At 34.6% G+C, this 10,734-nt stretch overlaps 1 protein-coding gene across 1 annotated transcript in view; it reads left to right on the top strand.

The window, feature by feature from the left end:
- The window catches only part of LOC127875434 (uncharacterized), a 666,243-nt gene that overhangs the window by 100,835 nt on the left and 554,674 nt on the right, over positions 1-10,734 (top strand). The gene's annotated exons all lie outside the window — the stretch shown is intronic.

The following is a 10,734-nucleotide window of genomic DNA, read 5'->3' on the forward strand; positions in this document are numbered from 1 at the left end:
ATGTAATATTAAGCAATGTAAAATAATAATAATAATTATTCTAACAACTCATTAAAATTACATTTACACTAAACGTGCACGTTACATTTTTTGAAAAGATTTAATCATTTCCAATCAACCTAAATGATCGAATTCGATACGAATTAAAACAATATCTCACGTATACGTTATTTTATGAAAGTATTCATCATAAGTGACGTTTTGTTGTGGGCTAAATATTAAATTGCACCTCATATCAGCCGTTATGTTTTTATAAGACAGAGTATATGGGTATATTTGAGACTCGTTCTGAATTTCCTCCTAAATTGGATGTTTGCCCAAAAGAGACTTCTTTTACACGAAAAATTCAATTAAACGGAAGCCCGCACGTAATAACACGGGACGATACTGGAAGCCCTTGCCTGAAGTCCAGTTTTCCATTTTTTTTATGTTTTATTTGTGTGTGTGTTAAGAATCGGTTTACATAAAGCATCAGCTCGTAAACACACTAAACATAAGGTTTGAACAAGAAAATGTTAACCGAGCAACATGCCAACAAACCGCATAGGAAATCGGACAATAACTAATGATTTGGTATAGTTGTGTATTTGAAGCATATATCCTTTAGAGTACTTACATCATAATGTCGTTGCATTTAATCGGTATGTTGCGTATTCCGCACGTCCCCAACTTTTTTGAAAACGGCCATTAAAAATTGCGCCGCGCTGTGGGAAAACGGGGCTTAATGCGTGTGCGTTAAGTTTCGTTCTAGATAATCCCACACAGGCTAATCACAGACCGACTGCACAGGCTAATCTGGGATGTCGCTTTACGCACTTGAATCAAGACCAGTTTTTTTCCAGAGCGAGGCAAACTTCAACATACACCGATTTCAATATGAATAGCAGGTATCACCGAACGCGAGTATCGACGATGTAAATACACGACAAATGTGGCGTAATAAAACCTACCCAGAAAAAAGAACAGACGGTTCGCAATTTTGCAGTCACCATTTAATTAAACATACCTATACATGTATTATAATATTAAAGATGCCTTTTCACGTTTTGGTAATGTGATAAATACAAAAAATGGTTTCAGATAAGCAAATGTTCGTTGTAGTTATGATATTTGTGAGGAAACGGTAACACTGAACATTTAACAGGCTCTAAAAATCCAATATTTGCATCTTTTGACGATTTACAAACCTGAAAATAATAAAGCGTTCCAACGAGAAACGATTTACTAATTTGGATAGTTCTGCTGTTGTCGTTATATTGTATGACACTACGAGGATTGCTATATGAAGTATAAAATACATCATTCATTTTATGAGCACGGATGATTGAGTGGTCTAAGCCTTAGACTTTTACTCCTGGTGTCAGTGGTTCGAGCCCTGTTGAGGGTTACTTTTTTCTTTTTTAAAATTTATTCTTGTTTTTTATTGCAGCTTTTTAGATCCAATGTTTAAATTGATCAATATAAAGCATTTAATGATGAACTTTAATACATGCCAAAATCTGTGAAAAGATCCCTTTAAATCTCATTTCAGTTGAGACCGACTCAACTTGCCGTCTCGACTTAAATATTATTACTTGTTAAAGATGTAAGGTCATAATACACCAAATAGTTTCCCTATATAATTCAATGTAAAAGCGACAACTTTGAGCGAAAATAAATTCAACATTTTGCACATAGAGACCCCCATAACCATACCTTTTCTTAAAGGCCATTCTAAGCGGAATCGATTTATGCAATAAAAAAGATATGTCATGTACAATGCAAGAAAGAACTTGACACAAATCAAAATCGACTGTTTTTGCAACTTTTTTTTTCGGCCGTTTCTTAGTGGAATGTAACCTTTTCTAGTGCAATGGTTTACTATAGTCTTCAAGTGTATCATATTTCAGGGATTCAGTAGTGAACACCTATTCATGCCCTACCATTATCTCCGCAAGATAACACCTGAATAATGGTAAAAAGTGTAAAACATGCCTTCCTGTCAACTATGATATTTTTTTAGAGAGTACAGCCCTACATGAAGCGATCATTTAGTGTATTGTAACCTATAAGACAACGTTTACTGTTAACATCGCGAAAAATAAGCACTTCTCGATACTTATAAACCTATTTTCTATGTGCATGCCAATTTTCAGACCGATCTTTCACGTAGAAATGCTTGAAAATGCATTTTATTATAACGCCTGATAAGCCATGTGGCTTTCGCGTTCGGAGCTTTGATTTATTACGGGCGTTCAGGCGTAAAACGATTACCCTAAATAATTACAATCGGTCAAAATACTGGAATATTGTTACAAGCTATGTAGAAAAAGAAGTAAACAACTATTAAAACGTGTTCATGAGCTCTTTCAGCACAAATTGTTGCGATTTGAGATGCTCAAGACGAGTTTTTGTACAATTTTTTTCTTATTTTCCTCTGAAAACGTATTTTTTTTCTTAAAATCTCACGATGCTCCTTAAATTCGTGAAACAAACGCATTTATTCCGTGAAATTTGCCAAAACGCATCATATCTCACTAAAAAAATGATGATTTTCTGTAAATACAGCTTCTTTGTGACTAGGCCTGGTTTGCGTTTAGGTCATAATACACCAAATAGTTTCCCTATATAATTCAATGTAAAAGCGACAACTTTGAGCGAAAATAAATTCAACATTTTGCACATAGAGACCCCCATAACCATACCTTTTCTTAAAGGCCATTCTAAGCGGAATCGATTTATGCAATAAAAAAGATATGTCATGTACAATGCAAGAAAGAACTTGACACAAATCAAAATCGACTGTTTTTGCAACTTTTTTTTTCGGCCGTTTCTTAGTGGAATGTAACCTTTTCTAGTGCAATGGTTTACTATAGTCTTCAAGTGTATCATATTTCAGGGATTCAGTAGTGAACACCTATTCATGCCCTACCATTATCTCCGCAAGATAACACCTGAATAATGGTAAAAAGTGTAAAACATGCCTTCCTGTCAACTATGATATTTTTTTAGAGAGTACAGCCCTACATGAAGCGATCATTTAGTGTATTGTAACCTATAAGACAACGTTTACTGTTAACATCGCGAAAAATAAGCACTTCTCGATACTTATAAACCTATTTTCTATGTGCATGCCAATTTTCAGACCGATCTTTCACGTAGAAATGCTTGAAAATGCATTTTATTATAACGCCTGATAAGCCATGTGGCTTTCGCGTTCGGAGCTTTGATTTATTACGGGCGTTCAGGCGTAAAACGATTACCCTAAATAATTACAATCGGTCAAAATACTGGAATATTGTTACAAGCTATGTAGAAAAAGAAGTAAACAACTATTAAAACGTGTTCATGAGCTCTTTCAGCACAAATTGTTGCGATTTGAGATGCTCAAGACGAGTTTTTGTACAATTTTTTTCTTATTTTCCTCTGAAAACGTATTTTTTTCTTAAAATCTCACGATGCTCCTTAAATTCGTGAAACAAACGCATTTATTCCGTGAAATTTGCCAAAACGCATCATATCTCACTAAAAAAATGATGATTTTCTGTAAATACAGCTTCTTTGTGACTAGGCCTGGTTTTGCGTTTAGGTCATAATACACCAAATAGTTTCCCTATATAATTCAATGTAAAAGCGACAACTTTGAGCGAAAATAAATTCAACATTTTGCACATAGAGACCCCCATAACCATACCTTTTCTTAAAGGCCATTCTAAGCGGAATCGATTTATGCAATAAAATGATATGTCATGTACAATGCAAGAAAGAACTTGACACAAATCAAAATCGACTGTTTTTGCAACTTTTTTTTTCGGCCGTTTCTTAGTGGAATGTAACCTTTTCTAGTGCAATGGTTTACTATAGTCTTCAAGTGTATCATATTTCAGGGATTCAGTAGTGAACACCTATTCATGCCCTACCATTATCTCCGCAAGATAACACCTGAATAATGGTAAAAAGTGTAAAACATGCCTTCCTGTCAACTATGATATTTTTTTAGAGAGTACAGCCCTACATGAAGCGATCATTTAGTGTATTGTAACCTATAAGACAACGTTTACTGTTAACATCGCGAAAAATAAGCACTTCTCGATACTTATAAACCTATTTTCTATGTGCATGCCAATTTTCAGACCGATCTTTCACGTAGAAATGCTTGAAAATGCATTTTATTATAACGCCTGATAAGCCATGTGGCTTTCGCGTTCGGAGCTTTGATTTATTACGGGCGTTCAGGCGTAAAAAGATTACCCTAAATAATTACAATCGGTCAAAATACTGGAATATTGTTACAAGCTATGTAGAAAAAGAAGTAAACAACTATTAAAACGTGTTCATGAGCTCTTTCAGCACAAATTGTTGCGATTTGAGATGCTCAAGACGAGTTTTTGAACAATTTTTTTCTTATTTTCCTCTGAAAACGTATTTTTTTCTTAAAATCTCACGATGCTCCTTAAATTCGTGAAACAAACGCATTTATTCCGTGAAATTTGCCAAAACGCATCATATCTCACTAAAAAAAATGATGATTTTCTGTAAATACAGCTTCTTTGTGACTAGGCCTGGTTTTGCGTATAAGACAACGTTTACTGTTAACATCGCGAAAAATAAGCACTTCTCGATACTTATAAACCTATTTTCTATGTGCATGCCAATTTTCAGACCGATCTTTCACGTAGAAATGCTTGAAAATGCATTTTATTATAACGCCTGATAAGCCATGTGGCTTTCGCGTTCGGAGCTTTGATTTATTACGGGCGTTCAGGCGTAAAACGATTACCCTAAATAATTACAATCGGTCAAAATACTGGAATATTGTTACAAGCTATGTAGAAAAAGAAGTAAACAACTATTAAAACGTGTTCATGAGCTCTTTCAGCACAAATTGTTGCGATTTGAGATGCTCAAGACGAGTTTTTGTACAATTTTTTTCTTATTTTCCTCTGAAAACGTATTTTTTTTCTTAAAATCTCACGATGCTCCTTAAATTCGTGAAACAAACGCATTTATTCCGTGAAATTTGCCAAAACGCATCATATCTCACTAAAAAAATGATGATTTTCTGTAAATACAGCTTCTTTGTGACTAGGCCTGGTTTTGCGTTTAGGTCATAATACACCAAATAGTTTCCCTATATAATTCAATGTAAAAGCGACAACTTTGAGCGAAAATAAATTCAACATTTTGCACATAGAGACCCCCATAACCATACCTTTTCTTAAAGGCCATTCTAAGCGGAATCGATTTATGCAATAAAAAAGATACGTCATGTACAATGCAAGAACGAACTTGACACAAATCAAAATCGACTGTTTTTGCAACTTTTTTTTTCGGCCGTTTCTTAGTGGAATGTAACCTTTTCTAGTGCAATGGTTTACTATAGTCTTCAAGTGTATCATATTTCAGGGATTCAGTAGTGAACACCTATTCATTCCCTACCATTATCTCCGCAAGATAACACCTGAATAATGGTAAAAAGTGTAAAACATGCCTTCCTGTCAACTATGATATTTTTTAGAGAGTACAGCCCTACATGAAGCGATCATTTAGTGTATTGTAACCTATAAGACAACGTTTACTGTTAACATCGCGAAAAATAAGCACTTCTCGATACTTATAAACCTATTTTCTATGTGCATGCCAATTTTCAGACCGATCTTTCACGTAGAAATGCTTGAAAATGCATTTTATTATAACGCCTGATAAGCCATGTGGCTTTCGCGTTCGGAGCTTTGATTTATTACGGGCGTTCAGGCGTAAAACGATTACCCTAAATAATTACAATCGGTCAAAATACTGGAATATTGTTACAAGCTATGTAGAAAAAGAAGTAAACAACTATTAAAACGTGTTCATGAGCTCTTTCAGCACAAATTGTTGCGATTTGAGATGCTCAAGACGAGTTTTTGTACAATTTTTTCTTATTTTCCTCTGAAAACGTATTTTTTTTCTTAAAATCTCACGATGCTCCTTAAATTCGTGAAACAAAACGCATTTATTCCGTGAAATTTGCCAAAACGCATCATATCTCACTAAAAAAATGATGATTTTCTGTAAATACAGCTTCTTTGTGACTAGGCCTGGTTTTGCGTTTAGGTCATAATACACCAAATAGTTTCCCTATATAATTCAATGTAAAAGCGACAACTTTGAGCGAAAATAAATTCAACATTTTGCACATAGAGACCCCCATAACCATACCTTTTCTTAAAGGCCATTCTAAGCGGAATCGATTTATGCAATAAAAAAGATACGTCATGTACAATGCAAGAACGAACTTGACACAAATCAAAATCGACTGTTTTTGCAACTTTTTTTTTCGGCCGTTTCTTAGTGGAATGTAACCTTTTCTAGTGCAATGGTTTACTATAGTCTTCAAGTGTATCATATTTCAGGGATTCAGTAGTGAACACCTATTCATGCCCTACCATTATCTCCGCAAGATAACACCTGAATAATGGTAAAAAGTGTAAAACATGCCTTCCTGTCAACTATGATATTTTTTTAGAGAGTACAGCCCTACATGAAGCGATCATTTAGTGTATTGTAACCTATAAGACAACGTTTACTGTTAACATCGCGAAAAATAAGCACTTCTCGATACTTATAAACCTATTTTCTATGTGCATGCCAATTTTCAGACCGATCTTTCACGTAGAAATGCTTGAAAATGCATTTTATTATAACGCCTGATAAGCCATGTGGCTTTCGCGTTCGGAGCTTTGATTTATTACGGGCGTTCAGGCGTAAAACGATTACCCTAAATAATTACAATCGGTCAAAATACTGGAATATTGTTACAAGCTATGTAGAAAAAGATGTAAACAACTATTAAAACGTGTTCATGAGCTCTTTCAGCACAAATTGTTGCGATTTGAGATGCTCAAGACGAGTTTTTGTACAATTTTTTTCTTATTTTCCTCTGAAAACGTATTTTTTTCTTAAAATCTCACGATGCTCCTTAAATTCGTGAAACAAACGCATTTATTCCGTGAAATTTGCCAAAACGCATCATATCTCACTAAAAAAATGATGATTTTCTGTAAATACAGCTTCTTTGTGACTAGGCCTGGTTTTGCGTTTAGGTCATAATACACCAAATAGTTTCACTATATAATTCAATGTAAAAGCGACAACTTTGAGCGAAAATAAATTCAACATTTTGCACATAGAGACCCCCATAACCATACCTTTTCTTAAAGGCCATTCTAAGCGGAATCGATTTATGCAATAAAAAAGATACGTCATGTACAATGCAAGAACGAACTTGACACAAATCAAAATCGACTGTTTTTGCAACTTTTTTTTTCGGCCGTTTCTTAGTGGAATGTAACCTTTTCTAGTGCAATGGTTTACTATAGTCTTCAAGTGTATCATATTTCAGGGATTCAGTAGTGAACACCTATTCATGCCCTACCATTATCTCCGCAAGATAACACCTGAATAATGGTAAAAAGTGTAAAACATGCCTTCCTGTCAACTATGATATTTTTTTAGAGAGTACAGCCCTACATGAAGCGATCATTTAGTGTATTGTAACCTATAAGACAACGTTTACTGTTAACATCGCGAAAAATAAGCACTTCTCGATACTTATAAAACCTATTTTCTATGTGCATGCCAATTTTCAGACCGATCTTTCACGTAGAAATGCTTGAAAATGCATTTTATTATAACGCCTGATAAGCCATGTGGCTTTCGCGTTCGGAGCTTTGATTTATTACGGGCGTTCAGGCGTAAAAACGATTACCCTAAATAATTACAATCGGTCAAAATACTGGAATATTGTTACAAGCTATGTAGAAAAAGAAGTAAACAACTATTAAAACGTGTTCATGAGCTCTTTCAGCACAAATTGTTGCGATTTGAGATGCTCAAGACGAGTTTTTGTACAATTTTTTTCTTATTTTCCTCTGAAAACGTATTTTTTTCTTAAAATCTCACGATGCTCCTTAAATTCGTGAAACAAACGCATTTATTCCGTGAAATTTGCCAAAACGCATCATATCTCACTAAAAAAATGATGATTTTCTGTAAATACAGCTTCTTTGTGACTAGGCCTGGTTTTGCGTTTAGACAACGTTTACTGTTAACATCGCGAAAAATAAGCACTTCTCGATACTTATAAACCTATTTTCTATGTGCATGCCAATTTTCAGACCGATCTTTCACGTAGAAATGCTTGAAAATGCATTTTATTATAACGCCTGATAAGCCATGTGGCTTTCGCGTTCGGAGCTTTGATTTATTACGGGCGTTCAGGCGTAAAACGATTACCCTAAATAATTACAATCGGTCAAAATACTGGAATATTGTTACAAGCTATGTAGAAAAAGAAGTAAACAACTATTAAAACGTGTTCATGAGCTCTTTCAGCACAAATTGTTGCGATTTGAGATGCTCAAGACGAGTTTTTGTACAATTTTTTTCTTATTTTCCTCTGAAAACGTATTTTTTCTTAAAATCTCACGATGCTCCTTAAATTCGTGAAACAACGCATTTATTCCGTGAAATTTGCCAAAACGCATCATATCTCACTAAAAAAATGATGATTTTCTGTAAATACAGCTTCTTTGTGACTAGGCCTGGTTTTGCGGACAACGTTTACTGTTAACATCGCGAAAAATAAGCACTTCTCGATACTTATAAACCTATTTTCTATGTGCATGCCAATTTTCAGACCGATCTTTCACGTAGAAATGCTTGAAAATGCATTTTATTATAACGCCTGATAAGCCATGTGGCTTTCGCGTTCAGAGCTTTGATTTATTACGGGCGTTCAGGCGTAAAACGATTACCCTAAATAATTACAATCGGTCAAAATACTGGAATATTGTTACAAGCTATGTAGAAAAAGAAGTAAACAACTATTAAAACGTGTTCATGAGCTCTTTCAGCACAAATTGTTGCGATTTGAGATGCTCAAGACGAGTTTTTGTACAATTTTTTTCTTATTTTCCTCTGAAAACGTATTTTTTTCTTAAAATCTCACGATGCTCCTTAAATTCGTGAAACAAACGCATTTATTCCGTGAAATTTGCCAAAACGCATCATATCTCACTAAAAAAATGATGATTTTCTGTAAATACAGCTTCTTTGTGACTAGGCCTGGTTTTGCGTTTAGGTCATAATACACCAAATAGTTTCCCTATATAATTCAATGTAAAGCGACAACTTTGAGCGAAAATAAATTCAACATTTTGCACATAGAGACCCCCATAACCATACCTTTTCTTAAAGGCCATTCTAAGCGGAATCGATTTATGCAATAAAAAAGATACGTCATGTACAATGCAAGAACGAACTTGACACAAATCAAAATCGACTGTTTTTGCAACTTTTTTTTTCGGCCGTTTCTTAGTGGAATGTAACCTTTCTAGTGCAATGGTTTACTATAGTCTTCAAGTGTATCATATTTCAGGGATTCAGTAGTGAACACCTATTCATGCCCTACCATTATCTCCGCAAGATAACACCTGAATAATGGTAAAAAGTGTAAAACATGCCTTCCTGTCAACTATGATATTTTTTTAGAGAGTACAGCCCTACATGAAGCGATCATTTAGTGTATTGTAACCTATAAGACAACGTTTACTGTTAACATCGCGAAAAATAAGCACTTCTCGATACTTATAAACCTATTTTCTATGTGCATGCCAATTTTCAGACCGATCTTTCACGTAGAAATGCTTGAAAATGCATTTTATTATAACGCCTGATAAGCCATGTGGCTTTCGCGTTCGGAGCTTTGATTTATTACGGGCGTTCAGGCGTAAAACGATTACCCCTAAATAATTACAATCGGTCAAAATACTGGAATATTGTTACAAGCTATGTAGAAAAAGAAGTAAACAACTATTAAAACGTGTTCATGAGCTCTTTCAGCACAAATTGTTGCGATTTGAGATGCTCAAGACGAGTTTTTGTACAATTTTTTCTTATTTTCCTCTGAAAACGTATTTTTTTCTTAAAATCTCACGATGCTTCCTTAAATTCGTGAAACAAACGCATTTATTCCGTGAAATTTGCCAAAACGCATCATATCTCACTAAAAAAATGATGATTTTCTGTAAATACAGCTTCTTTGTGACTAGGCCTGGTTTTGCGTTTAGGTCATAATACACCAAATAGTTTCCCTATATAATTCAATGTAAAAGCGACAACTTTGAGCGAAAATAAATTCAACATTTTGCACATAGAGACCCCCATAACCATACCTTTTCTTAAAGGCCATTCTAAGCGGAATCGATTTATGCAATAAAAAAAGATACGTTCAGTACAATGCAGAAAGAACTTGACACAAATCAAAATCGACTGTTTTTGCAACTTTTTTTTTTCGCCGTTTCTTAGTGGAATGTAACCTTTTCTAGTGCAATGGTTTACTATAGTCTTCAAGTGTATCATATTTCAGGGATTCAGTAGTGAACACCTATTCATGCCCTACCATTATCTCCGCAAGATAACACACTGAATAATGGTAAAAAGTGATAAAACATGCCTTCCTGTCAACTATGATATTTTTAGAGAGTACAGCCCTACTGAAGCGATCATTTAGTGTATTGGTAACCTATAAGACAACGTTTACTGTTAACATCGCGAAAAAAAGCACTTCTCGATACTTATAAACCTATTTTTCTATGTGCATGCCAATTTCAGACCGATCTTTCAGTAAAATGCTTGAAAATGCTTTTATTATAACGCTGATAAGCCATGTTGGTCTTTCGCGTTCAGAGCTTTGATTTATTACGGGCGTTT

Source organism: Dreissena polymorpha, chromosome 1 (genome assembly GCF_020536995.1).
Source record: "Dreissena polymorpha isolate Duluth1 chromosome 1, UMN_Dpol_1.0, whole genome shotgun sequence".
Lineage (NCBI taxonomy): Eukaryota > Metazoa > Mollusca > Bivalvia > Myida > Dreissenidae > Dreissena > Dreissena polymorpha.